Below are 15,134 nucleotides of genomic sequence, written 5' to 3' on the forward strand. Positions count from 1 at the left end.
AAGATGATGGAGAGTGTTTCAGTGGTTTTTAAAATGTGCAAAAGAATTTTTATAATTCAATCTGAACTTGGATATTTGTTTGTCCTCACACTTGCAGATAATTACGGAAAATACGGCTAATTCTTGAAGGAGAGATAGGTGACACCCATCCTTCATTTAATTTTATACATTCTTGGCCACTGAAATATCAATGGCTTTATTTGCTTCCTGTAACTATTTCAATCACAACTGGTCTTCATGTTTTTCCTAATAATATATCCCTGCACTTCAATTTGTGATTATGGTTTTCACAGATTTTCTGGAGTTCCTGGATTACTTTGTAAGGTCAGGCATTTCTTTAATCATAATTTCTGTTACTTACTGCCAACCAAAGCTCCACAATTTACATAAATTACTTGATTAAAAAAAGGTTGCTATTATTTAAACACCTATCCAAAAAACAAATCAGAAAACTTAAAACTCAGATTTGAACTTTAGCAAATGACACTTTCCCTGTATGATTCAGCAATTCTAACAAAGCTGACTCTTCATGAAGTCATAAAACTACACATGGAGGTTTGAAAATGAATATACACAAATCACTCCTGTCAAGAGTCATTCACTAAGTAATTACGTAGCATTCACCTTTAAATCTTTGTTCTCTCAGTTTTGTACCATTTGTGAAATGATTGATGTCTTTTCCTATCCAAATAGGACAGTGGAAAGAATATTTTCCTCATTTGAACAGATTCAAGCAGACCATAGAAATGTCCTGAATATTGATTAGATTAGGAGTCAGCTTGAAATTAGAATGAAATTCAGCTGTAACTACAGAGTTCCACAGAATAACTTAAAAGAGTAAAGATAAACTAAAATGTATTAAGATTGACAAATACATTTTTTAAAATAAACTGGAACTAATATGGAAATAATAGCTGAATTGTGTATTTGTCACACCTAAAGGCAAAAAACCACTGTGTTTGCACAATGCAGTACTGAGACAATATTAAATAAAGGCCAGTATACTCTTCGATATATTTTACGTCCTTCATAGGAAATTACAAGCAAGTATGGAATATGTAATAGCACCTCAATGTTCATTACATCACACCAGAGGAACGATGCCACGCAGCTCTTCAACAAATCACAACTAACCAACACTGTTTAAAATTAGATTTTCCATGAGTAATCCACATAGCAATTTTTTTTCATGTCATGATTCTACTGAAGAGATTTTAATCTTCATGCAGATACTTCACAATTCACAGTCACAAACTAGGTCCTTAGTGTTACCAACTAAAGAAACAAAGAAGAGTGACAACAAGACCTTCTCTCAACTTGGATCTGTCAGAACCATGCAGGCTCTTCCTCCCCTCCTCTCAAAAAAATCCTTTTAGGTATCTGTTTGACTGAGTGCAAAAATTATCAAAGCACAAGTAAGTCAAACCCTTCAGTTTCAGGCTCAACCACCAGCTGCAACTGAGAGAGCACCAGGTTTGAGTGCCATCATTTCCCCACATTGCAGATAGACGAGATGTTAGAAAGCTATGATGGCACAGCACTTCATTTGAAGTCATTTTCAAAAGCTACGAAATTTAGCTTGCCATGTTGGGACTACAGAGCTGAAAAGCTACGAAAATCAACTCCCAAGAAAACCCCTGTTCTTGTCACTGGCTGTCACTGGAGGTCCAGGCCCTGGAGACAACTGCTGCCTACCCAGAACGGGCAGCCGGGGAGTACTGGGGCAGCCCCAGTCCTGGGAATGAGGCACCTCCCTGGGGATGAGGACAGCCTAGGCCAGGCCAGAATCACAGAATCAATTAGGTTGGAAAAGACCTTGGAGATCACCAAGTCCAAACCTGTGACCTAACACCAACATATCAACTAGACCATGGCACTAAGTGCCATGTCCAGTCTTTCTTTAAGCACCTCCAGGGACAGTGACTCCACCACCTCCCTGGGCAGCCCATTCCAAAGTCTAATCACCCTTTCTGTGAGGAAATTCTTCCTAATGTCCAACCTAAACCTCCTCTGGCACATCTTAAAGAGGTAGGCCTGTGGGTGGGCATGACTCAGCAGCACCCATTGCCAGCAGGACCACAGGAAGCCGGAGACCAGCCCTGCTGCAGCATCCATGTCTGGGGGGGGGGGGGTCTGATGGCCCTGGGGCTGACATGGGGCATTGGACTGTACGCAGGCTGGGGGAGACCCAGGGAGCCTGGGCAGGAACACTGGGACCTCTTGGTGCCCTCGGGGTCCTGAGATAGGAGTCCTGGAAAAAAATGTCATTATTTGCACGGTGGAGTCACCTAGACAGGCCTTTAGAAACAAGCAGACATCTTTTTTCCAGCAATGTTCCTGATTCCTGGTCTTTTGGTGACTTAACCTTTTTTTCTGTCTCAGCTCTCCAATTTATAAAGTGAGCATAACATATATATCTATTTTTGAAGAAACTTGACACCACTGATCATCATGTTTTCAAAGCAGTAAATATTATTACATTTCAGAACTATGAATGAAAGGCCAAAAAAATGTTTTATTTTATTCTGGCTAGTTGCATCTCTCATCAGAGATGTATTGAAGAGGGAGAAAGAGGAAACACATTTTGTGCCTTTTCTCTTCTCCCTCTCCAAAAATTAATACATTTACAGGCGCTGTTGAAATATAATTTACATCTTCTAACCTTCATCTGTGTCATTTGCAGGAGTTATGACAACACTTCAGCAATCCTCTACTCCCATCCCCATGGAAACTGCCATCAAACTGCCAAAAATGGGACAGAATGCTTTAAACTAATCACTTTGCAATGGAGGAAGGCCTTTTTTTTTCTACAGCCGTTTCCATGGGATCAGAAGCCATTGCTGGTTGCCTAATTGTTTAAAATCTTGTCAAGTGCACAGGCAAGTACTCAACCTTTTTAAATGTGACTTTTTGTTTTCAATCAAGTTTCTAAAGCACAATTTGGGAGCCTGATTTTTCTCGTATCCCACCAGTTGCCAGCCATCAAATACTCATGAACTCATTGAGTTTCACCAGTTTGAAACCAGCATGGAAGAATCCATCATTTAATTACGGAAGAAAGTTTTCGGTGGGATGAATGAAAGAGAGGAAATATATTATTTTTATTCCACAAGGTATCTCATTACCACTGTGAAAGAAAGAATTCTTGGGCTGCTACTGTCAGCCAGCACATTATGTATCAGGAGGTGGAGACTGCAGTCACAATGATCCAATAGACTTCCTTTGCGAATTTCTGTGCTCACCTATGCCACCTTTATATTAATTTCCTAATCTAAAAAAAATTTAAAAAATTGGAATATCAGGTTCCCTTGAGAAGAAATATCAACAGGCAACTCTTATGGCTGTTGGGAATTCAAAAGGTGTATTTTGCTATACAGTTCCTTGAATAGGCACTGTGAGGCAAATCTGTTATTTCTAGGTTTATAGATGAGCCCTGTGCCAGAAAATCTCCTTTAGTGTAAACATGAATTTTCATATGAATAACATCTTCTGAGTCCAGTTTTTGTGTTAAAGAGCTAGATTTCAAACCAATCTGTTAAAATCATATACATATGCCCATGAGAATGTATATGATTGGGTATGTTTTTGCTGAGGTCAGAGCATCAGGTTCTGCAATAAATCCAATCATTTAAACTTCTAAAGGCAGAAATTATCATTAATTCAGGCAACGATACTAGTCCTGCAGAGAAGCACAAAACAATTTCCAATTACACTCCAGTGTTTTACAAAGAAAATATGCTGGGAAAGAAATGCTAATTATACAATAAAAACTTTTAAAATAAGAAGTTATTTGGAACCTACAGTCCGTATTCAGAATTATGACAAAGCAGAACACTCCTATTAAAACATTTGGTTACTTGTGAACAGGTCTGCAGATATGCAGCCAACTACATGGACTTCCCCATCATAAGATTCTACTGTCCTTTATTCCAAATGCATGAGAAGTAGGATTTGAAAGTAATAAGCATGTGACTAAGTAAATACCAAGAAAGAAAAAACAAAGTAAAAAAATGCATCCTCACCTCCACCACTATTGCAGAGTTACATGCTGCATGTTCCTGGAAGGATACAGTACTTAGGGACCGAATTTTTCAGAAGTACTAAATATCCCTTAGTAAGATATGCTGCAGCTGTTACAAACCTCAGCAGCTTAAGGGGATGGAAAGAAGAATGAGACCAAAGCCATTGGGCTTTACATCAGGACACAACTTTCTCCTCTAGATTTCCTAAGAGCTCTGCATTGACTGCAAGACTAGGAATTAGCTCTGCCACAGGACAGATGCTATTCACACCTGAGAGCCAAAGTAGTTTGAAACAGCTGATTTTGAAAACAGTTTCCTCAGAATAGTTCAGCCCATTCTTATTTATCCTGGGCAGTTTAATTGTCAGAGAAGTAACTCAGTTAACAAAACTCCTCTAACGATTGTTTAGCAACAAAAATCAAATCAGCTTCTCTGTTGACTTCTTTATACATTTCTAAAGATTTGGTCTTCAGCAAGACCTAAAAGACTGCTGTAGGAAAGCGCTGTTGAGAGGTTTTTAGAAAAAAGCAAAAGAAAGCCAAAGAAAGCCAGCCATACTTTCTTCAAACTTTCTTCAAATTGATGTTAAATGATCCATTTTTCTGGAGCTAGATGACCACTGGCTTTATCAGGCTCTTAACTCTCTTGCCTCAGACCTTTTCTTGTCTTTTTTTCAGAGACTTCATATCTTTATTCAGCCTCCTCTTGGATTCAAAAACAGTGTCTCACTCTTTCAAAACCACTCCTTTTTTTTTTCTGGAAAGTGCACAGGAGGTGAAATAAACTTACACTCCTGAGTTAGACCTCAGCTTTCCTCTGGATATTGTTTGGTTAGCCTGTAAAATTCCACACATACCAATTCTGATGTACAAACTGCACAACAAAAAGCAAGGCAATCATTTTGTCTGACAACTTACCTGGAAAGGAAAAACAGAACAGTAGTCAGTGTTAAAGTGGGGTAAATACCAAAATATTTCCTTTTCAATTATTCTACACTATACATATTTCTGTGATTCTGGAAAAGCTGATACAGAATTAAATTAAAATTTAACTTAGTGGACTTAGTGTCAGAGGTTTTGGTCTTTATATTTCTTGTTATTCATCCGTATCTTCCTAGCAAGAATGCTGGTATTGTCTGCAGAAGTCATTTTTCTGAGTCTCACCACTGTGAGTCTTGATATTGTTTTTATTAATGAGTAATCACTATGTATCAGTCTTGCTCATTTGTTCCATCTAGGAGATAATTCCTGTCCTCAGATGCCATTGGTTTGAATAGCAATCTCCTGCATACATCCAAGTTTTTGTTCTTCCTATTTGTGAGGTTTTGTTTTGCTTCAGTACTTAAAATAAATAAATAAATAAATAAACACTCTGGAAAAATAAATCACATGTACGTAATGATAGACCGTGTCCCATGTCCCCACCCCCTTAACTGGGTTATTTTGGGTCACATTTCATTTTCACATCAAGAAAAAACTGGATGAATAGTGAATGGGAAAGTATCATTATAATTGGAATCCTGCTGGTTTATGCAGGCCTGCACATCTGGAATAGGGTGGGAAAAGAGAAACAGAAGAGTGGGATTCTTCTCACTAGACAAAACCAGGGAGTCTGGAAAGCACATGTCATCTGGTTTCTTAAGTTACAGTGAAACTTAGCACTCAGAAAAGAAAATGTTCAGCAATAAGCCCTTCCTCCCCACATATGCCAGTTCAGAAGGCTCCTGTCTCTCTTTGAAGCTACACCTCAGCCACCTCTATTAGTTACCTCCTAAGAATATGTGACCCATTCTGCTCCTTGGCAGGCCCCAATGAACACTGAAGTGAGGCGTCAAAGTGATTCTTCTCCAGCCAGCCTCCTAGTTACAGATTAACAGGAACTGCCCTGGTACCATACAGCAATTTAGACAGGCAAACACATTCATTCATGTGACTGATAAAATGTGTTTGCTTTGTGTTAAAGAATCTATAAAAGCCTTTTCTAACAGTGTATTGAAAAAGTCATGGAGGTTTCATTAGTGGTAAACAACTTCAGTGCCTTATCTGGGTCACTATGGTGTTACACACATGGGTCTGTGCCCAGCGGCCTTTACAGCTCTTTGGAGGCTTCATCTTGAACTCCAGCTGAGCCCCCAGGCAGGGAAAGAGCAGGGGCACAGCTAGTCTCCGTAACTGTGAAAATTACCACTCGGTCTCACAGATGAGAGAGAGGGGTGGCACATTGACTCCCGAGAATGCAGGTCTGCAGTCACTCTACAGAGGAGCCAAAGAGCTCCAAAGAGCTCCAAAGCATGTAGCCAAACCATATGTACACTAAAGTCCAGAGGAGAGGCAATGCATGCTGTTTGCCAAATATATGCTGCAAGAAGCCACAAGGTTACATTAGTCTGTATAAAAGACAGTCACAGTGTGGTGATGTACTGTGAGGAAGTATCACATAACCCAAGAACTACTATTTTTATTACCATCATTTTGTCATCTCCATCTTTTTTTAAATCTCCATGTATACTTCCCAATCCATCATACAGCATAGTTACATTCAATGAATGAGCTCTCAAGTTACATTACAAAAAGAAACTCATTCTTAGAAGTTTCTCAACTGAGTCGCAAGCAATTAAAACCATCTCTGAGTGCTTCATTTAATTTTCTTCAATGGAAGAAGTCTTAGAAGTAGGTAGAAGTAATTTCCTTTTCGGAAAGGCCATGAATTCATATTATGGCATATGAATAATGCATTGTTCTATTTAAAACATCTGAAGAGCCAGCACATTCTGCTGAAAGCTGGACTTACTGGCAACATAAAGCAGAGGGCTAAGGTTCTGCAAATAAGCCAAACACGAGTAATGCAGTGCTGAGGAACCCTGGAATTGCCTCATCTGTCAGACACAGGGGGCCTACAGAAGAGGGGACCTTGTCTTGTGTCAAGCACAAAATTGGCTGGAGAGATGTTTTAAAAGGTAACATAATAAAACTAGTCTATTTTATATATGGCAAGTTATTTGTGCCTCTCAGCCACTTGACCATGAGCAAGGTCCAGATAGTTCCCACTGAGAATAGAAAACTGATGAAAAAAATACTTCCCTCACTGCTGGTGTTGCTGAAGCAGCACATTCATCATAGCACTGCCAGTTTTTATAACTAACCCTTTCTAACCCATTTTATAACTAACCACTAACGCATTTTAAAAGTCTTTCAAATCTTAGACAGTGAACACATCAGGTGTATTAATTCTGCAGCTGCAATTCTGACTGCATAGTTCTACCACCCTTATCATCACTTTGTCTGCTAACCCTACTAACAGGTTCACCTTAAATATATGGTCAGAAGACTGGGGCAACCGGTGCACAAGTGTGTTTAGGACTGCAACTGGGTTTTCTGAGAAACAGCGTATTTGTTTAAAAAAAATATAGCTATAAAAGCAAAATCCTTGTTCTGAATAATGTTTGCATAATCAGGACTGACACTTTGGTATTCTTCTGCTCTGGTTAACCTCAGTGCCTTCTGCAAAAAATATAAGTGATTCTCCATGATTTCTATTGGCTGTCTGGAAAAAAGGTTTTTTGTGCACTACAGGACCAAAAGCATTACATACAGTAAAGATTTGAGCTGAAGGTGTGCTACTGATAGATTTGTATGCACTATTGTTATTATATGGTATTCATTTTGCTGGCTTGCATCCTGCTTTGTGGCACAGTAAAGTAAATGACTGCTCAGAAAGCTGTTGAGCAGGAAAGAACCTGCTACATAATACACAAATTGCAACAGATGATTGCTACTTTAGACAATAAATATCTTGTTATTTTTAATAGCTGGGGGAACGTCTAAGAATGCTTCTTAGACTATATAAGATACTGCAATGACTCACAAGCTATTTTTGAATACTAGAATACCATCTTAATTTACTTCAGATTCACGTAGACAGGTCAATATATAAAAAATATGACCACTTCCACTAAAAAAAATTAAAAAAAATTCTATCAGGCTTATAGTGAGGCTCATCTCATTAAGCCTTAACTAACTAAAAGGTAAACAAGCTTAGTCAACTGGATATTCTTATGATCAAATGAACAGCTTTGATAGAAGACCTACTACTTTGCCTCAATTTTAGGAGACAGAGCAACTGCTTCAGATAGGTACAACTTTTAAATGGTTAAAATATATGAGATTAATTAATTCCTTACTGATGTTTTTGGTTCACCTTGCTATAGTTGAAGAAAAATACCATTGAGAATGAGGAAAAGAGGTAGAAGATGTGCATTTGTTAAAGAGCAATTTTTTTCATAGTGTAGGGACAAACAGGTTAAATATAAGTTACTTCTGCTGCCATTACTTGCCTAAATCCTCCAAAAGAAATACCAGAAGAATAGCCCTATTGTGGTGTCAGTGGTATTAGCTAAAGGTATTAGTAAATAGAGCTGGCAGAGGTGACGGTATGATATAACACTGTTCTTTTTTCAAATACCATATGAATGTGATTCCTTTCATGTTCTTCTTCCAGTCAAATGCCAAAAACAAGCCAAAGATTTCAAAATCTTATCCTCTCTCTCATGACTTGATAAATACCCAGTCTTATACACAGTGAATAAAAAGTGAGCCATGTGCATTAGATAATTTCAAGACCAAAATAAAAAGCATGCTTGAATCTCTAGCATGGATTTAACTCACTGAATTCCCAATAGATATCCAGGAACAATATCATGCTATCTTGTAGTTTTGGTAACTTCATTTCTACAATATAACATTTCTAAGAATACAAAAAATTGGTTATATTTTAGTATTAATTCCTGAAATGAGATGATGGAAACTTCCAGATGCCAGCCCAATATACTTCTGGAAAATAATGTGCCTCATGTGGCCCATAGTTAACCCATGTTCTAGAAGATGTTCCCCAATGACTTCACAGAACCTTCTTTGGATAAGAATAAAAGACATTACATTTAATTTAAGGGCACAAACTAATAACACTGAAATGGAACCAAATACTGGAGCCATCAATATTGTCCTCTATATTGATGTTTCACTTAGCAATCAGGGATTTTTTAATTCTATTTGGGGACTTTTTCTGGAGAGAAAGGAGGAAAAGAAAACAGAGGAGGGGTAGGAGATGTTTAATTTTATTATTAGCTTTGGCATGGAGACCTTTGAGATCAGCTGTCATCTTTTTATATTTAAATCATAAGAATAATTAACAAAATGGATAGAGTTCTTTAATCAAAGCTGTAATAGTTTCTAAGAGATGTATGATTCCACTAAAACAAAATGTATTGGTTTTCTCAAGAAATTACATTACAAAGTTCTCTAGTGTAAGTTGCCACGGGATCAGAGAATCCTTCAGATTGGAAGCAATCTCAGGGTGTCTCTAGACAAACCTCCTGCTCAAGGCAGGGTCAGCCATGCAGTCAGACCAGAACACTCAGGGCTGTGACCAACTGGGTCTTAAAAACCTTCAGAGACTCCACAGCCCCCCTGGGCACTTTCTTCACTGCCTGACTGCCCTTATGGAGAACAGGTTTCTTCAAGTGTACAGTTTGCTTCTCTCTTGTTTCAATACATATCTGTTGGGTCTAATCTCTCACCACGCACTGTTGTGCACAGTCTGGCAGCACTTTCTCAGTAACCTTCATACAGGCACTGGGGGGTTGCTCTTGGTCTACCCTTGAAGCTGCCTCCACCCCAGGCTGAATAGCCATGATTTATCTGTAGCAAATCCATGATCAGTAACACCAATCATAAATCCTCTTGCACTCGGGCAACACTTCAGCTGACATCACTTCTAGGAGTATCAACCAAAGAAAAGACTGACAAGTAACATGGAAGCTCCAATCTGTCTGCTTCCATCAGATATACTGCACGAACAAAAAATTATTCTAATTCCTAATTTCACTTTGTTTCATTGCAGTCTCCAGCTGCAATGTCTCTCTAAGGCATGCTGTGAGAACCAATGAATTTTTTGTGCTCTATTTAAACCTCCTGCAAATATGAGGAATTATTATGACTATAAGAGTAGTGACTTGATTGCACAACACAAATTGTTGAGTATCAGACTGCATTACAGCTTTCCAATGCCAAGAATATGCACCCAATGAGAAAAAAAGGTAACACAGAAAGTCTGCTACAGATCAGACAGGTACATTACCTATGCAAAAATTATATTTTACTATGACTGTAGTCTGATGTGCCATTTCATACCTTTCTACTGACCTCTAGAGAGATTTCAAAGATCTAAAAACTTGAGGATTTTTGTGAGGATATGAAGAATGTAATGATGAGTTTTCTAGCCCATTCTACAGTATCCTAGTATATATTATAATGGAAATGATTTTGGTGTATGCTGTTTTGCTTCCTCCACCATGACATCAGCCAGCCACCCTTAGGTAATCATCTCCACGCTAAACCAGACACAGATGGCTTCTGCATGGAGGCAGATGAGGAAATTTCTTGCATCCCATTCCACCACCTGGCTCAAAACTATTACAACAAGCAGCCAGGAATACAGTCACATTTGAAATTGCCACAGCCATTTTTTCTACCATGAATATTTGTGATTGAAGTGTAACCAAAATGTGGATTCACTTAGGCACATGAGAGGCAGAAAGCAACATTGAAATAAAAGTAGTTCACATCCTGCCCTTAAGAAACTGGACTGAAATTTCAATTTAACAACACATTTCAGATTTTTTATCATGATCCTACATGAACCATTCTGTCTCTCCGTGCATCAGATTTTTACCTGTAAAAATAATTTTTAAAATATCCCTTTTGATTCTCACTATTTGTTTGCTGTTCTTTTATACTGCCAGCCCTTTGAGGAAAGTACCATCTCTTTCTCCTTGCAAGAGCTACACAGTATTGAAGAGTAAATATGGTTCAAGTAGATGTTAATTTGGAAGGGCCTTACATCCTAAACTTGGGCAGGATAAGTGCATAGCACGCAGCAGAAACCAGCTGCCTGAGTTTCCATCCCAGATTTTGGGCAGGGGCTTAGGTCTACTCTGAACACCAGAGCTCAGAGCAATCTCCACAGCACTCAGCTTTATGCTCATACCTACGTGAGCTGCAGTTACAGTTCAGCTGGTGCTCTAGGCAATAATGTTACATGAGGTCATAGCACAATTTATACCTGAAGCAATATGGAAACCTGAAGATGAATGTGGAAACATAGGACACAAACAGTGTGGCAATGGTGTAAATTACCTAGTAAGATTAACTCTACATTTATAGCCTGTCAGCATTCCACTGGTCACTTAACAAGGAAGGACAATTTAGCTATTTGTACTTCTGGACACATATTTTATTGGAGCTAAGAAATAAAGTTACTCTGCAGTGATTCTTCAAGAGAACATAATAAACAAGCAGGATGGCAGGACCAAGAGGTTTTGGTGAAATACAACATTTAACACTCTTTTGGTAGTCCAAGCACTTGTAAGGAAAACAGAACTTAGCCAAGAAAGCAATTAAAGCTTCAAACCAAATCCTCTGTGGGCATAAATCAGTTGCACTATTTTGTACAAGGTGAAGAGCTGGTCCTGAAATGAATTCACCCTGCTGCTGTGTTATCAAAGAGCTTCTATTCACCCGTTTTGCCCACCAGTGCTTGAAAGGAAGCATCCCATGAAGTATATGCCAGAATCCACACAATATATCTCACTGCATTTCCTCATCCTATCCCCTCTGTTGATGACCTCTGGACCCTTTCTTTCAAATCCTCTGTGTTCTGATACCCCCACTGCACAAACATGGTTACCTATTTCCTACAGAAATAAACTTTGCTCAGTAACCATGGACATAGTTTATCCAGTCAGGAAAACACACAAAACAACTGTCCATTGTGAAAAAAATGAAAACGCTCCTGTTCCCATTCAGTGACCCCATCCTCACTGACACCAGAGCGGCAATTTTTCTTATCTGAGGAAACATGACCACATGGGAGAAGATTACACAGTGGAATATTGCAGTCACATTGAGCAATACCTTTCTTTTTCCTCCTCTGTAATCACAGTACTGAAGGATAGATCTGACAGGATTTTATTGACACAGACTTTTTATAGATCCAGTTAAAAGTCCCCCAGACACTCATTCGGCTTCCTGTACATATAGTACAGAAGCACTGCAGAATCATTGTTAATGCAAATATATTTTACTGTGTATATGAAGGGAAGGAGAGAGGGAAATTCCAAAAGACTTTAACAGACATGAATTAAGTGCAGCACACTACCTGTGTTAGTTTGCCATAACCAAACAGAAATACTTTCCCTTATCATTAAGGGAATTGTAAGACATGGGCTCAGTTCTTAGCCTGCATCTATCTGACTGAACTTTGGCATATGTCTCCTTCACCTCATTTCCCTATCTCAGCAATAAAGACTGGTTCCTTCACTTCATCTGTCTTGTCAAATTAGACATGTACATGCACCCTTTCGCCCTACATAATGTGGTTGAAATAATGTAAGAGAGCCTTAAAAGCCTCATATTCAGCCACAAAAAGATCCCTGCAGTGAAACACAGAAGCCACTAAGCTACTTACAGAAGTAACACACTACATTACGTAACAGCCTGATCTCAGTTGAGCCTCCAGAAATACATAGCTTAAACATAATTTTAATTTTATGTACTTTGAGATCCTTAGCTGAAGAATTTGGCCAGCTATCACAGTAATAGCACCGACACTAGTTAAAGCTGGAAAATAATTGCTTCCTTAGCCTCTTGGTTTCACACATTTATCCCCTTTTGAAGCTGATTTTTTCCATGCTTTAAGGTAAAAACAAAACACAACACCAGTGCATCTTGCTAAAATGGGAGCAAATTCCCAACAGCTTTTGTGCTATGGAATAGCGGGAAACAAACATACGCACACACTTTTCCCATTGTAATGAAACTCTAACCATACTTGTTTTTGAATAGGGCAACAGCAAAAACAGCTGAAGTTTGAAATGTGACACTCAGCACACGTGTTGTCCTTAATAAGAAGTACATGGTGTGCTGTGTTTGAGGAAGACATGGGTTTTGCTTTTCTTTCTTCAGTACTAATTGACTGAAAAAAAAACCTTTCCATTTTAACAGAGACTAATAAAGCTGTGCCTTTTTGACATCACAACAGTTACCTTTGCCCAGATTGACAAGCTTATGGGCTGCTGAAAAGATTTGTGTGAGGGAAATGTTCATGTGTAGATAACATCATACTGTCTGATTCATAAAGTGATAGAAACCCTAGTAAAATGACCTAAAAGTGGTCACTGATCCATAACAGACCAAAGATTGGCTCTGGCAGCTGAGACTTAACTTAGTCTAAATCTCAGATGAAGTCAGAACATCCATTTCTTTTGGAAAAACTTGTAATCATCTGTGTACTTCACTATGACCTGAATTGCCTCTGCACTGAGCCAGAGGCCTTCCTTCCCCTTTTCCAGTCATGAAAGATTTGGAAATTATGTTTCTGGTTGCTCCACTTCCTTTGTAAGCAAATTTAAGTTCCCTTTCCTACTATTCCATGTGGAGAAAGAAATGCTGTGTTTCACTGGATACTGCTGCTATGCCCTTCACCTACCTACAGAGTGCAACTCTCCTGCAAGACAGACAACAACTAATTCCACAGTACTCTTCTAGCTTTAACCTATTTATGGTCATATTTATGCCTTCATCTCTGTGATAAGGTCACATCTGTAGTGTATGAAGTTTGATCTGTCTCACTGTGAGAGTGGTCCCAGAGGAATCCTTTGGATCCAGGGTTTGAGAGAAGCATGGCTATATGGGCCATTTACATACAGTATATTCCATGCGGACCATCAGGATCCCAAGCTATTATCAGAGCAAACCACAAACACTGATGATTACATGCAAGGCAGCAAGCCAAAACAATTTCATGACTTAGAGGATTTGGAACTTGGTCATGTGTAATGCAGGAACATGGTCATATAAATCTCTCAATTTATGGGCACCTGAAGGAAGCAGGCTGGCATGGCAGATATCCAGACATAGCTTTCAGACAGGAAAAGGATAGATATCCAGGACATGGAGGACCACAGGTCCTGACATCTAAGACCTATGTATCTCTAGAGAGATCAAGTGCACCTCATATACATAAGCAGATGACCATTCATTACAGTCTAGATGCCTCATAGCAATTTGTTCAGGCAGAAACAAGAAAGGTGACATATTTACAGGATTGTGAGTGTGTATATCACTCTTATTTAATGTTGTCTTTTAGTTATGGAAGCTACTCAAGCCTAGTCATGCTCCATAAATAGTTGTGACTTCCCCCTGCCACGCTGTAACCAGTCTAACAACACTGTGCAAACTCCCTGTTTCACCTGCTCCATGCAGCACCACAGTGAAACCTCAACAGCACATGGTCTTTCTCTCACAGACCTTAGCTAGTTAAGTTTTCAGTTTAGCAGTTTCAAAACATTACTAATGCTCATAATTTAACATTGCAACAAGCCAAACCCAGGTTCTATCCAGAAAAACAGACACCTCATGCGTGCTGCTCCAGCTTTCCAGCTCAAATAATTGTCTCGTGTCTGCCAACACAGGACACATGAGTAAGATATTGGCACTGAACCGAATACTGAATGATCAGTTATCAGGGTTTGTAAGCTTTTCTCAGCAACAGGAAAGGCAGCCTTCATTTTCTTTCTGTGCAGGATTTCAACAGAAACAAGCCTCTTCAACTTCATGAGGAACAGAGAACTTTTCAGCTTACACAGGAGGTCACATACAGCACTATAGCAGTGCTGCCTGGATATAATCAAATAAATGTAGAGGTAAGTGCCCACTGCCTCTGTCTTTCACTTCTTCATTTCCCATCCTCTAGTCATCGACAACTTTAGCTAATCATAGCTGCACTTTCTCCTCCCTTTCGATTACCTTTGAAACTGATTCTAAGAAGCTCATGTCCAAAACCATCATTCAGTCTACACCAAAATCCTAGCATCTCCTTGCAGCCCTCAGTCTTAGATGTGTGGCATTGCTGTGACTATGGGATAACAGTCCAAATCCTGATCCTTATGTTGAAGTTTTCAAATTAAGAGAAAAATACTGTTCTCACTAGTAGATCTTCCTAATTCTTAAAAATACTTTTGAGGGCTGCATGTCAGAAAAGGATCAGGACTTGAAT

Source organism: Pipra filicauda, unplaced genomic scaffold, assembly GCF_003945595.2.
Source record: "Pipra filicauda isolate LSUMZ 115617 unplaced genomic scaffold, ASM394559v2 scaffold51_size4534324_pilon, whole genome shotgun sequence".
NCBI lineage: Eukaryota > Metazoa > Chordata > Aves > Passeriformes > Pipridae > Pipra > Pipra filicauda.